Source organism: Astatotilapia calliptera, chromosome 3, assembly GCF_964374335.1.
Source record: "Astatotilapia calliptera chromosome 3, fAstCal68.1, whole genome shotgun sequence".
NCBI classification, from domain to species: domain Eukaryota; kingdom Metazoa; phylum Chordata; class Actinopteri; order Cichliformes; family Cichlidae; genus Astatotilapia; species Astatotilapia calliptera.
The window spans coordinates 84,863,029-84,878,700 of record NC_137424.1 but is presented as its reverse complement, the minus strand read 5'-3'; the positions used below and the strand labels follow the sequence as shown (position 1 = coordinate 84,878,700).

At 43.9% G+C, this 15,672-nt stretch overlaps 1 long non-coding RNA gene across 1 annotated transcript; it reads right to left on the bottom strand.

The window, feature by feature from the left end:
* Positions 1-3,075: 3,075 nt before the first annotated feature.
* LOC145426026 (uncharacterized) lies at positions 3,076-4,649 on the bottom strand. Its single transcript, XR_013906794.1, has 2 exons — positions 4,276-4,649; positions 3,076-3,655 (listed from the first exon to the last, which is right to left on the bottom strand). It is a non-coding gene; the product is annotated as an uncharacterized LOC145426026 (long non-coding RNA).
* Between the last annotated feature and the right edge of the window lie 11,023 nt (positions 4,650-15,672).

The window sequence follows — 15,672 nt, the reverse complement described above, 5'->3', positions numbered from 1 at the left end:
AGACGGAGGAGGTGCAGAGGAGAGTGAAGGTGGTGACAGGAGGTGCAGAGGAGAGTGAAGGTGGAGACGGAGGTGGTGCAGAGGAGAGTGAAGGTGGTGACAGAGGAGGTGCAGAGGAGAGTGAAGGTGGAGACGGAGGAGGTGCAGAGGAGAGTGAAGGTGGTGACAGAGGAGGTGCAGAGGAGAGTGAAGGTGGTGACAGAGGAGGTGCAGAGGAGAGTGAAGGTGGAGACGGAGGAGGTGCAGAGGAGAGTGAAGGTGGTGACAGGAGGTGCAGAGGAGAGTGAAGGTGGAGACGGAGGTGGTGCAGAGGAGAGTGAAGGTGGTGACAGAGGAGGTGCAGAGGAGAGTGAAGGTGGAGACGGAGGAGGTGCAGAGGAGAGTGAAGGTGGTGACAGAGGAGGTGCAGAGGAGAGTGAAGGTGGAGACGGAGGAGGTGCAGAGGAGAGTGAAGGTGGTGACAGGAGGTGCAGAGGAGAGTGAAGGTGGAGACGGAGGTGGTGCAGAGGAGAGTGAAGGTGGTGACAGAGGAGGTGCAGAGGAGAGTGAAGGTGGAGACGGAGGAGGTGCAGAGGAGAGTGAAGGTGGTGACGGAGGAGGTGCAGAGGAGAGTGAAGGTGGTGACAGAGGAGGTGCAGAGGAGAGTGAAGGTGGAGACGGAGGAGGTGCAGAGGAGAGTGAAGGTGGTGACAGAGGAGGTGCAGAGGAGAGTGAAGGTGGAGACGGAGGTGGTGCAGAGGAGAGTGAAGGTGGTGACAGAGGAGGTGCAGAGGAGAGTGAAGGTGGTGACAGAGGAGGTGCAGAGGAGAGTGAAGGTGGTGACAGAGGAGGTGCAGAGGAGAGTGAAGGTGGAGACGGAGGAGGTGCAGAGGAGAGTGAAGGTGGAGACGGAGGAGGTGCAGAGGAGAGTGAAGGTGGTGACAGGAGGTGCAGAGGAGAGTGAAGGTGGTGACAGGAGGTGCAGAGGAGAGTGAAGGTGGAGACGGAGGAGGTGCAGAGGAGAGTAAGGTGGAGACGGAGGAGGTGCAGAGGAGAGTGAAGGTGGTGACAGGAGGTGCAGAGGAGAGTGAAGGTGGTGACAGGAGGTGCAGAGGAGAGTGAAGGTGGAGACAGAGGAGGTGCAGAGGAGAGTGAAGGTGGAGATGGAGGAGGTGCAGAGGAGAGTGAAGGTGGAGACAGGAGGTGCAGAGGAGAGTGAAGGTGGAGACAGGAGGTGCAGAGCTTGGGCAGGAGACAGGAGGTGCAGAGGACAGTGAAGGTGGAGACAGGAGGTGCAGAGGAGAGTGAAGGTGGAGACAGGAGGTGCAGAGCTTGGGCAGGAGACAGGAGGTGCAGAGGAGAGTGAAGGTGGAGACAGGAGGTGCAGAGCTTGGGCAGGAGACAGGAGGTGCAGAGGAGAGTGAAGGTGGAGACAGGAGGTGCAGAGGAGAGTGAAGGTGGAGACAGAGGAGGTGCAGAGGAGAGTGAAGGTGGAGATGGAGGAGGTGCAGAGGAGAGTGAAGGTGGAGACAGGAGGTGCAGAGGAGAGTGAAGGTGGTGACAGGAGGTGCAGAGGAGAGTGAAGGTGGTGACGGAGGAGGTGCAGAGGAGAGTGAAGGTGGTGACAGGAGGTGCAGAGGAGAGTGAAGGTGGAGACAGGAGGTGCAGAGGAGAGTGAAGGTGGAGACAGGACGTGCAGAGCTTGGGCAGGAGACAGGAGGAGGTGACAGTGGGTCAGATGAGCACAGAGAGAAAGGTGTCATGGTCCTGGGTCGGTCCAGCGCTTTAAGTTCATTAGTATCATTTTCCAGTTTATTATCATGATGATTATTATTGTTTGAGTTCTACGTCTTATATTCGGTCTGAGTCTGAGTCTGTATATCCGTCTGTCTATGGTGGCCCCCCGTCTGTTTGTGAGTCTGTTTAGTTCAACGTCTGGTTCCCTGTGTCTGAGTTTCCTGTTTTATTGTGAAGGTCTGTGTCGTATGTGAGTGTGCTCGGTTTACGTTTCCCCCTGTCTCGTCAGCTGTGATTTCTCCCAGGTGTGTTCCCCTCCTGTCTCTCATCCCTTGATTACTGCCGTCTGTGTATTTAAGCCCTGTGTTTCTCAGTGTCGTGTTGTACCCTCGACTTGCTGTGTGTTTGTAATGTCCTGGCCTCCAGCACCTCGGTTTAGAGTTGTGTGAATCATTCGTCCAGCAATAAAGCTGCGTTTTCAGTAGTGATGGCCAAATGAAGCTTTCCGAAGCTTGTATTGAAAAACGGTTCATTACTCGAAGCTTTTCAACACAGTCCTCTCCGGTGACATCTGGTGGCGAATATTTAGAAGAGCAGCTTGAATCTGCAAAATAAAACGGACTGCTCAATCATCGCTGCTCACTCAAGAGTGGAGTTCTCTCTGATATTGGGCCACCGTTCCGTTGCTTTGAACATGTAATTGGTTTTGTCTTCTCGATTGGGGGGCTGAAAAAATGTAATGCGTATTTGCGTAATACATTTTGATCAATAAACTTTCCCTATTTAAACATGCACTATGGTGTGGCCTTTCTTTGCTCATAACTCCTTTATGTTGGTAAATACAATAAATGAGCAATATATATAATATACATATGATAATGCACAGCACATTATGGAGTATGCCCCTGCTGTGAAGTCCTGCCTCCATCTACTTGTCATTTAATCACTGGACAGCTGGACAGGTTCATACAAAATATTAGATGAGGCCAATTGTCCTATACATATTTTTGACCTAGGGGTGGGATTGATTGTGAACTGGAAAGGGAAAATGCTTAGGAAGCTGAGTACGGCTGCATCGTCACTGATTTGTAGAATCATTTTGATTCGATACAGGATCCGATTCAATTTGATTGGAATCTGGAAAGTTTTGCCTCAGTCAGAAATATTACAATTCTGGTCATGTATCAGTATATATCCATAATTTCGTATCTATTAAAAGAAAGCTGACACATGTGAGACTTAATTAGAGATGTAAACAGAGAGTTATGAAACCTGCAGCTGCAGAAGCCAGCGAAGAAAAAAGAGGCAAACACAGCGCGGACCTGACGACACACCAAAATCTGACAATAAACAAAATGATTTTCTGAACTGTAGCAATGTAATGTACGTATAGTGTCAAATACATTGTTGTAGTCTTCATCAGCTTTAATGCACATGGAAGTGTTCCTAAAGTCATATGCTGTAATGATATTTACATTATGAAAACATGATTTTGGACATTTCAAGTTTTTCACTTCGGCAGATAAAATGAATTGAGCAAAATCAACTCAAAATATTCCCACACGCCAGAACGTCCTCTCTTCCTCGCTGGCTCCATATCTGTCAGTGGAATGATCACCTCTTCGCTCTCTGTCACCATCAGCACACTCCACGAATCCCGTGGATGATTCACTTCCTTATATCCGTTTGAATCAGGTACCGAAGCAGTTACGTGCGTAATGAAGCTTCGGACGTCACTGGTCACGTGACTTTTGCCAAACGAAGCAAGCCTCGACACAGTGCTTCTGAACCAGTGTGTTGTTTTTTTCGACACACGCTCCGGAGCGCCAGCTTCAAGCGGGCCATCACTAGTTTTCAGTTTATTCCCGTCTCCAAGAGTCCGGCAATTTTGGGTCCACCACTTCTGCTTGCCTGCCACACAGCCAACCATGACAAAAGGCTGCACATGGATGAGCAGGTAAAAACAACACAATAATTGTGCGTGCAAGCACACACTGTCAGAACACTGAACTGATCTGTGATTGGTTCACAACAGTCAGACACATGAGCAGCTGAGAATGCAACGATATATTCATCCATTTATTTAACAATGTCAATAATGTGAATGTGCAACACAATCTGGCAGTACAGCACTATTATAGAAAAACATTCTCATGGCTCCCATCAAAGTATATCAGCAATAAAGCTAATAAACATTATCCAAAGTTAATCAAATATATTTACAAAACTCATTTAACCACAGGTGTTGCGCAACAGATTGAATAAGCTCAATGGAATTTAACTCAATGCAAAATCTCATAGGCCGTTTAGACATTTCATCAGAAAAGTAACAAAAAACATCCAAAACGGACAAAACTACAAAAATCTAATCACTCGTTCAACTCTAGATACGTTAAGTCAACATTCGGCCATAATGGAATAAACAAAAACAACAATATTCAATAAATAAAGCTAGTAGTTGCACTTGCTGTCGCTAGCCTAGCATGAGCTTTCCGGCGTTTTAGGATGTGCGATCGCGGCTCCGCATTTTCATTAATTGTGACAAAACAAACAACTCACCGTTGAGTCGATTGTGAGGTGGTGTAAAGATGAATAAATCGGCCGGGTTACTGCACGCTGTCAACTGGTCTGTAGTGTAAAATTTGTCTGACAAGTACGCCAACCCCAGGGACAACAGCAGGCGCAGGGACATGCAGCTGATTGACCCGGAACTTATACAGGGTTCATTCCCGCCACAATAAAGGGACTGGCGGAAGTGGGGTCAGAAGTTACCGGGGTTACACTAGGAAGCCGCACAAAAGCTAGCAAGCCACCGCTATTTTCCCACTGACGTACAAATACTGTTCTGCTTTTAGGCATGTTGTCATTTAGGAATATATTTTGTTTATTACTAAACAGCACACAGTGGTCCCGCTCATCCGTCACCAGTGTTGGGTGTAACTTACTTACCAGACACAGAACAAAGTAACGCTCTAATTAAATTACTTTTCCACTGAAAAAGTAGAGTAACTGATTACTGTTCATTTTTAGGTATTTTAATCACAGTTACTTACAATGTACTTGCGTTACATTGTAAAATAATTAAACTCGCTGAATATCATTATTTAATTTCATTAATTTATCTTCTAAACGTAGAAGTAAACTCTGCTCTTTAACATGGCTGTAGTGCAGCTGCGCGTCATTTCGCGCCAGTTTGCTGCACAGTCGTTTTCTACAGCAGAAGATGTTGGATTCGGCTGAAGCGAGTGGCTGTTTTATGACATGGACATATTCCCGTCTCTTCACTCTTCTGAAACAAGCAGACAAGAGCATTACAGTAATATGTAAGCTAGAAAAAACTATCGGCCGCTGTTAATAGTAATTCTCCAGGCTGGAGAAACTGATCAGGAGGGCTAGCTCTGTGGTCGGCATGAAGCTGGACACTCTGGTGACAGTGGCAGAGAAAAGGACATTAAAGAAACTGATGGACATTATGGACAATGCCAGGCATCCTCTGCACACGGCCATTAACAACCAGAAGAGTCTGTTCAGTGACAGGTTGCTTCTCCCAAAGACAAGAACTAACAGACTTAAAAACTCCTTTGTCCCACACGCCATCAAACTGTTTAACTCCTCTCTGGAGGGGAGAGGGAGGGGAAACAGGAGGACAAAGGAGGGGGGAACAACTAAGCTGTAGTGCCTCTTCACCTCACTGTGCAATACCTTTTTGTGCAATACTTTTGTAAATAGTCAACGGTGCAATAGACTCAATACTTGAAATGTGCAATTCACTTGTATTTTTATTTTTATTCCTATTTATTCTATTTATCCCCTTCGTATATTTTATTTATATTGTCTCTGTATTTATATATATGTGTGTGTGTATAACTCTGTAACTTCTGTCGGTGCTGTGCTTTTTTGGAAATCGAATTTCCCAGAGGAACCCACCCGAGGGATTAATAAAGTTCTATCTTATCTTATCTCTTATCTTAATCTACTGAAGCACCTGACACGGAGCATAGACGAACACTTCTGAGCGATCCTTGTTCATCATCCATGGATAACACCGCGGCAGCTCCTGCTAAGCAGCAAAACCTGGTTTTACTTCAGCAGCACAGAAAGCACCTGAAGGTGAGCTTAAAGAATGATTGCAGGCTACACTGTGGAAGAGATGCTGCCGCTGCGTACTGTAGAGTCTCCGTCTTTAAAAAATATTTATTATTTAAAGAATTTCTATTGTTTGTCCACTCAAGGTTTATATGGAATTTATAAAGTATTTAGTTAAATTACTTATTGAGTAATTAAGTTACTTTTCTGACACAGTAATTAGATAAGTATTTTAAATACAATATTGACTAAGTAATTAGTAATTGATTACTTTTTAAAAGTAACTTACTCAACACTGTCTGTCACTGCTTCGCTTTTTCACTGATTTTTTTATTGCACAGTACATCATTGCATTCTGCAGCCTGATTGACAAATCTCCTCCGTGTCGTGTCTCCTGCGCTTGCCAAATTTATCATGTTTGGTTTTGATAACCATCACGTCCAATAGAAAAAACAGCACAAAAACACCCATAACTAGGACCTTCATTTGGAAATACACACCTGCACCGGGAGGGGAAAAGGTGCACAAAAGTGGCGGGCAGATGAAGACAAAACGCAGCATAATAATACTTTTATGATTTGTTATCTACAAAGGTTTGCACTTTGAGAATCAGTTGTGAGAACTGTGACTAATGTTCATGTGTGTGGCGAAAACAGTGTAGAAAGTGCGTGACCAGGGGCTAGTTATTCTGAGAACCCCTGCAATAAATGAGGGACCACTGTATATACTTTCTCTGATTATATTCAACCTGTTAGCATTTAATACTGTATTGATAGAGCCAACTGATTCTGCAGCAGAGCATCCCCTGTTGCTTCTCCTGGCTGCCCAGTCCCTGAGCTCCTGCTGCTGCACCCACAGGTATGTACAGCAAGCACTGATACATTTTTAGTCGGTGGGATTGCCTGTGATCACCTTTACTAAAGCTCTACAACCAATCTGATTATATCCTGTTTTTTTTCAATGTTGAAATTAAAATCTAGTAGCAGCCTTCTCATGTCTTTGTGTTTTGTGCTGTTTTACAGGCCCACAGAGGAGGACGGCTCCGAGGCAGATGAGGGACGGGTCCCAGGACGGTCCATCGGCGGTGGAGCTGGCCATCCTGGTGTCCCTGAAGAGTCCACACCAGTCTCCAATGGAGCATTTCCTCCTCAGCCTTGTTCCTGCTCTGGAGAGCAGCTGGTCCTTTTTTATTCCTGTCTCTCTGTAAATTCTTATATTTTATATATTTATGTTTAATGTTTTTCTGTTTGAGACTTTTAATATTATTTCAAATAAATGTTTATAATGACTAATGTCTCAGTTCTACTACACAGCAAATGTTGGCACACGACTTGACACATGTAGAATTTATTTCATATTATACTAATGACAAAATATACTGATACAGTGGGATGCAGAAGTTTGGGCAACCTTGTTAATAGACATTATTTTCCTGTATAAATCGTTGGTTGTTACAATAAAAAATGTCAGTTAAATATCATACAGGAGACACACACAGTGATATTTGAGAAGTGAAAAGAAGTTTACTGGATTTACAAAATGTGTGCAATAATTGTTTAAACAAAATCAAGCAGGTGCATCAATTTGGGCACCACAAAAAAGAAATGAAATGAATATTTAGTGTATATCAATGTGTGTGTCTCCTATATGATATATGGGGTGCCTTTGTCTGGACGTGCTTCCCATCCAGAGCTGCACAGCACAGAGGAAAGTTCCAGCGCTCCTGGAATCCCTCTGTGATGGACCGCCAGTCTCCAGGTGAAGGCACAGCCATGAAGTTGTCCACTAGACAGTCCCAGATGGCCGTCGCTGCCTGGGGGGTGATCTGACACACCGACTCTGTAACTGAACGCGATGGTCCTGAAGGAGTCCGCGGTGACAAGGAACCTGGACAAAATTGTTCAAAATCAGTATTATGTGTACTGCAGTTACAAAATACATTATTCAAATTCCAAAATACTTTTGTGATGTCAGATATAAATCACAAAACTTAAATCTTACATAAAACATTTTGTAATTATAAGGATAATTACAAAATGTATATTAGATAATATCTAAAACAGTTGTGTTTTGTTTTAACTTTAACATATCATAATTTGATTGGTAGCAACTTTCACAACTACAGTGAGCCAATCACTCATAATTCCTAAACATGTCAATCAGGTAGGAATGAAGTGAGACATTAATAGAAATAAAGAGTTGTATGTTGACATGTAGCCCTTTCCTTGCTTAAATCATTAATATTTTTGAAAAATTTATCTGTGATAAGACAGCTTATCAAGATAGAACCATGTAACTAGAGATGAACCAAACTGTTCAGTTTTATCTAACTCTGTTTTAATAAAGGCTGTGACCCCTGTTATAGAGTCTGACAGCTGCAGGGATTATATACAAACATTCAACTATCCCAGAATTAAACCAGGTCTAAATAAAAAGGAGTGAGTATCACTACAAGGTTAACTCAGTGGTCCTAATGCTACAGTTTGATATCAGCAAACACCGAGCGCATACATTGATGTGACACCACAGCCATGCTATCATGCAAACACTGATAACAGCATAAATCGAATTAAATCGGGACTTGATGAGACCTTCTGAGTATCACTAGAAATATTATAAACAGTCGTCTCCGTACCACAGTTTGCTTTCAGTAAACACCGACAGCATTCATTGACTCAGTGCTCTAGAGTGCGACCAATTTGGTCTCAAATGCGACCAAATTTTTCAGTGGTGCGACTAAAAAAAATATTTGGTTGCACCTGTGCGACCAACTGTTCGGGTAGCAAAAAAACAAACAAACTCTGCAACCTTCCCTGTGGTCAACAACAGACACACATTTTGCCCCTATCGTGGACTAAACCAATCAGAGATAGTCAGGGGCGGGACCTCTCTGATTGGCCGTGGTCCAGTTGAAAGTGCAGGTGGAAGTGGGAGGTGAGTAGCTTGAACAAAGCGATATCAATTCATTAACCCTTTACAGCCGGTCGGAGCGGGCACGCTCTGTTTTGCGTAACTATTTTTAAATCCCGGTAGCTCTGCAACCACATAAGCTAGCGCAATCATTTTTTTTGCATATGAAACTGGAGGAGTTGTACTTACATCTTATGCCATCAGCTTGTCCTAGGTCACAGTTTCCTTCCACATATAGCTTTGCAAAAGCTGCATAAAAATCACTTGCAGCAACAAAAACATGATATTCCAGAAACACGCTTCGCCGATCCGATCAGCTGTTTGTAACACTTCCTACGTCCATCAGCGCGAACTATCACATGACCGCATGACCTGCCCGAAACCGGAAGTGACGTCATTTGTGACGTCAAATGTAGTTTTTTTTACCATCGTGGCCTCAAGAGCTTATAAGTTATCCTTGACTTCATGACTTTCTGTGTCGTTTCTGGGATGCTGAGGACTCATATTGCACTGCTGGAAATAGTTTATTTTGATGCTTATGCTGTTATTTTGCAAATTTGCACTATAATATTTATTTCCGTTTTTCCTGCAGTATATAAAAATTGGTGTATTTCAAAAATAAAACTGTGAAGACACTTAAAATAAATTTCCTGTGGTGGGAAACTAGTTTGTGCAACTTTTTTGTATTTACAGTTTTGAGGGATAAGCCTCTTAAATTTCTCTAACAAGAAATATATGTTAAAAAAACAAAAACGATTTTCAATTTTTTTGTAGTTTATTGCACTTTTTTGCAATTTATGTAATTACTATGCACCTAATGCAGACATATTATTAAAGTTTGGGCTATAATGGTTGTATTGATGTATAGCAACTTGAAATGCTCCAAAAAATGGCTCCACAGCATGTAAAAATATAATGTAAGCTCTGGCGGACTTGGTTCTATGGTAGGTCTTAAAGGGTTAAATCCTGAATCGACCATTTCAACAACAACCAAACAGCAGATGAGAGCAGGTACACGGACTCCACACAAAGACGTAAACACAGAGCCGACGCATCAGAATCAGCTTTGTCTTTCTCGGCTTTCTCACCCGACGGCCCGCAGACGGACACGCTGTCGGAGCTCAGCGATCCTGATGCGTGCGGTCCGCGCTGTGTTTACGTCTTTTTGCGCGTCACACCCTGCAGATGTGTCTGACGTAACCCTAACCCTATACTGCCAGCACCGGAAACATGCTCGTCATCTCCGAGCATGAAGTAAGGAGAGCCTTCAAGAGAGTGAACACCAGGAAAGCAGCAGGACCAGACAGCATCCCAGGTCGTATCCTAAGAGACTGCGCATACCAGCTAGCTCCTGTGTTCACTGAGATATTCAACATCTCTTTATCTCAGTCGGTGATCCCCACATGCTTCAAAGAGTCCATCATTGTTCCTGTCCCGAAGAAACCCCACCCTGCTTCTCTCAATGACTATCGCCCTGTAGCCCTCACCTCAGTAGTGATGAAGTGCTTTGAACGCCTGGTCAGAGACTTCATCATTTCTTCACTACCAGACACACTGGACCCACTACAGTTCGCTTACCGTCCAAATCGTTCCACAGACGATGCCATCTCTCATCTCCTCCACACATCACTCACTCACTTGGACACTAGAAGGGGGAATTATGTTAAAATGCTCTTCATAGACTACAGCTCTGCATTTAACACCATAATTCCCTCCACACTCACCACCAAGCTGGAGCATCTGGGACTCAGCTCATCTATGTGTCAGTGGATCTCCAACTTCCTAACTGGCAGACCACAGGCAGTAAGGATGGGCGGACATGTCTCAGCCTCCACCACTCTCAGCACTGGAGCCCCCCAGGGGTGTGTTCTGAGCCCCCTGCTGTACTCTTTGTACACATATGACTGTGTGGCCACTACCAGCTCCACCACCATCATCAAGTTTGCTGACGACACCGTCGTGGTGGGCCTGATCTCTGATAACAACGAGACGGCCTACCTGAAGGAGATTAGGAATCTGGAGAACTGGTGCCAGAGGAACAACCTCCTTCTAAACGTCAGTAAGACAAAGGAGCTGATAGTGGACTTCAGCACTAAGCAGGAGAGGAACTACCAGACCCCCGTCATCAACGAGTGCCCAGTGGAGAGAGTGGACAGCTTCAAATACCTCGGAGTTCACATCACGCAGGACCTGTCATGGTCCTGTCACATCAACACCGTGGTGAAAAAGGCCCGACAGCGTCTCTACCAGCTCAGACGCTTGAGAGACTTCCAACTGCCCTCCAAGGTGCTCAGGAACTTTTACTCGTGCACCATAGAGAGCATCCTGACGGGAAACATCTTAACCTGGTTCGGGAACAGCACCATGCAGGACAGACGAGCTCTACAGAGGGTTGTGCGGTCAGCTGAGCGCACCATCCGCTCGGACTCCCTGACCTGCACTCAATCTACAGCAGGCGGTGCTGGACCAAGGCCAGGAAGATGGTGAAGGACCTCAGCCATCCCAACAACAGACTGTTCTCTCTGCTGAGGTCAGGAAAGCGATTCCGCTCCCTGAAGACCAACACAGAGAGACTGAGGAGGAGCTTCTTCCCGCAGGCGATACGGTCTCTCAATCACACCACCACACAGTACTGACCCACACATACAGTTCTTACACACACACTGGACTTTCTGGACTTTGTTTTCACTTCATCACTTAAATCACTGCTGCTGTTATTGTGTATATATTTATTTATACTTCTTGTGTATTTTGTTCAGACATTCTTATATAGTTCTATATTGTGTATTTTGTTGTACAGTTATTTTATTTTCAATTTAATTTATATATTTTATCTTATTCTTTCCCAGTGTGTTGTACAGTTATTTCATTTTTTAACCTTAATTTATATTTTATTCCTTCCTAGTTAAATTTACCCTTTTTAATTTTTCATATTTATTTCCTTTCTTATTCATAGCCTTTTCCTTTTTTGTTTTCTTTAGGTCACGAGCAGTTGTCCAAGCATTTCACTACATATCGTACTGTGTATGACTGTGTACGTGACAAATAAAAATTTGAATTTGAATTTGAATTTACTTGAAGTGGCCGAATTTGGCTACAATAGGACGTGGTCTCCCGCTTCCTGTCTTCGGAGCCCCGATGCGATGCAGTCTATCAAACCCTATGTTTTTCACCGTGTCCTCCGGCAGCTTCAGGTGGATTTTAATGAAGCTTCTCACGGTCGTTTCCGGGTCCTCTCCGGCAGACTCTGGAATACCAGAAAACACCAGATTATCTCTCATGCTACGGGCTTGTAAATCTATAACGGTCTCTTTTATTTGTTTATTTTCTATGTTTAATTGGGTCACATTTTCGGTCAGAGATTTGACCGAGTCCCGTAGCGTGGTGTTTTCCACAGAAAGTGTTTCCACCTGCTGCTGGCTGAACTCCAGGGATTCTTTTAGAGATTTAAATTCCCGGTGTAAGATCTCCACCAGGGACAGCCTCGCATCAAAACTGGACAATTGCTTATCGATTGACTCCAGGATGTCGACGATATCTTTGCCGGCAGGCGATGTTGTTCCGGGGGAGTCTGCCGGGCGATATCTTTTAGATGACGGCGTCTCAGCTTTGGCCGGGGAAGACGCGCTCTGGGCCTTCTTCATTACTAAATCTTCGAAGCACCGGTCGATGTATTCTTGGAGAGCGTCTAAACTCTCCTCGTTGTCCTCCAGGGTGTTAGAGATGATAGGACAGATGTTGTTAGTTATATGACAGTTGGTTAGTTTATTTGGCAATACTGACGTTTAAAGAAACTGTTAAATTCTACGCTACCATTCGCTTTTTTTCCCCGCCAAATCTCCGGTGTCTGACGTCACCTACAACATGGGTCGCTTACCTTTTCCCGTTACTTACCTCTCCTCACTTCCATTATTTTTCTAATGTAAGTGGAGTCATAAAATCTTGTGGCAGATATGAGAAGACTCCTTGGGCATCATTTACTCCTATGTACAAAGACATGTTTTAATGTGTGCAACAAAAACAACAAACAAATAAATAATAAATAACTTGTATTTATGTAGCACCTTTCTAGACAGAATCACAAAGTGCTGCACATGAGATAACAAATAATAAAGGGTAAAACAGACAATATAAAACAGGCAGAAATTGAACCAAAAACAGTTTAAAAAGGTGAGTTTTGAGTTGTTTTTTCAAAAACAACAACCGAGTCCACAGTTCTTAATATCTCAGGGAGAGAGTCCACAGTGTCGGGGCCACAGTGGCAAAAGCTCTGTCACCATTAGTTCTCATCTTAGTCTGTTTTATAGCAAGTAAGCCCTGATCAGAGGACCTCGGGGACCTGCTGGGGACATCGGGCTGCAGCAAATAAGATAACCTTTAACCTTTATTAGTCCCACACGTGGGAAATTTGGGAAATAACTGCAACATGAAAATTATTGTCAGATTTATAAAATGTGCTCCAACCTGTTTTGTTCTTTCCTTGATGCATGTTAATGAATCCAAATGAGTGAAAATCAGTGTTCACCATCTGTAACCTGCACACTGTCACACACTCTTATTGGTCCAGATAAAGAATCATGCTTACCTCGTGGTAAGATGGGTAAATGGTGAGGATACTGTAAGAGAGCGTGGTTAAGAGAGGGAGAATAATAACTAAATAATAAGCGAGGCTTGGCTTCAAATAACAAAGGTCTAAATATTGTTTCCCTGAGACACGCTGGCTCATGTAAACTAGCAAATAAATAAAAAAGAAAAAATAATTTCAATTCAATGTTACTTATATAGCACCAAATCAAAACAGCAGTCGCCTCAAGGTGCTTTATATTGTAAGTGCTGCGAGATCGATCAACTTTAGACCAGACAACAAACTACGGAGGCTCCGGAAAAGTGCAATCAAACGATGAGTTTTATTGTCACAGGAGAAAACATCAACATATGTCTTCTGACCAAAATACATGTTGTGAATACTTATAAAGCAGTGGGGTACACGCCCCCCCATGGCGTCAATGACAGATTAAAATATGTTCCAGACATTAGTCACAGTTACTCGTACATCTTGTACATCTTTTAATAGCTATAAGCAGACATAGAACTTCTCTTTTCTATAACACCTTCCATACAAGGTAATAATCTTAAGCCCTCAGGGTCTCTGAGGCTAATTATTGACTCTGATCATCTGTTACCAAGTAGAATAAAATGCAACAGGTTTGCAACAAGAAGCTGGAAACCTTGGGGCCTCTGCTCAGGCCTATTCCTAGATTATATGTACTGTAAAACATGTTATTAATACATTCTTCATAAGGCAAATTATATGGTATCAATAAAAGAATCTCTGAATCTCAACATTCCCTCTTTTGACATTCCAACAGGAATGTCACCATACTTCCTATTGTATCACTCCCTGCCCCACTCTATGGGTTCCAGGTTCATCTGGTAGATGCCCTCAACCCAGCCAGGGTTCGTAACCTTCGCCACTATCTTTACCAACAATCCTCTGACACAAGGAATGATACAACAACCAGCGATGACCAATATTCCCAAAAATACAGCCAATGAGCACATCACTGATATAGCCACACCTTTCCATTGTCCAAACACGGATGTCATCCACGATGCCAGCGGGTTTTCAATACCTGAGTGCTCATGCATGGTTTTAGACAAATTTTCCGGCCCTCCAGAGCTCGGGTTACTGAGCCATCTGGGGCAGTATTGTTGTTCCATTGCGTCCCTGGTAAGGCTAGAGAGTCTCAGCAAGTTGTAATGAACGTAGTTAATGCGGTCATCATTCTTATTAGGCGTTATCCAAAGGAATATACTATCAAACCCTGAAGCTAGTGGGTCTGCCAGCTTATACTCGTTTGGAACTCCCCTGGGCACTCCTATGGAGTCTATCCTAGTCGGAGAGTTTAACCGGGGGTCATATGCATGTATACCCTGGGTCCCTCTTTTTACCAAAACATGTCTCTTATGTCTGGCTGCTAAGGTACGTGTGTTGTGTTGCTGAATAGTCTTTACCTGATTTCCAATCAGCATGAGCGGAGCTCCCAGTCGCACCATCGCACATGTCCCTACGCTTCCCATTGGGACACGAACCAAAAGGGTGCTTTGCCCACAATAATAATACAACCCACTTCTTGCCCATGTTCCCATTAATGTGCTCAGGTCACTCACATTATTCGTGGTTCTTCCCGTGGGTGTGACGGCACACCAAGTAGGGTCGATTTCTCCCACGTGGTACTTTACATTATCTGTAGAAAACCTGAAACATGTATAGTTATCTTGTTTTGGCATAAATGAATTGGCATTCTCTGCTTGCCCTATCGTGCTTGGTGCTGAGATTATTAGTTTATCAGTTAGATTTGTCATTGAGTTTTTAAGTGTTACTCAGGCTTTGGGGTAAACTAAGTGTACCCTAATTACCCCAAACGAATCTGTTCCTGACATGTCCACCCTGATTACCAGATAGAATACGCCTCCCGGGCTCTCGGCTTCAGGCAGTATGTTCCATGGACCTAAGAAGATGGTGACAGGGTTATGAAAAACAGAATAAACCCTTTGAATTACTACTCCTTGCAGGCCTTCTGGCACATTTGGCTGCCATCCTACTCCTGTCCAACCTACCTCATTTTCCCAGGAGCACCACTGACCTGCTGTGTATGTATGGATGTGTTTGCCCCAGGAGGGGCTTTGCAATAAGCATAACTGGAGCATATCATAGGGTGATTACAGACCCACACATCATATGCTCTCCAGCTGCTACTAGCTCCTGCACACTTAATGACGTCACACAAGTAAAGACTGAACAACAACACCGAGGAAACAGAAGAAACTCCAACTATCATATGACCCCCTGTGAGCTCTTTGGCAAGAGTGGGAAGGAAAAACTCCCTTTAACAGGAAGAAAGCTCCAGCGTAACCAGGCTTATGGAGGGAAAACCATCTAACAGTCAAATGATCATT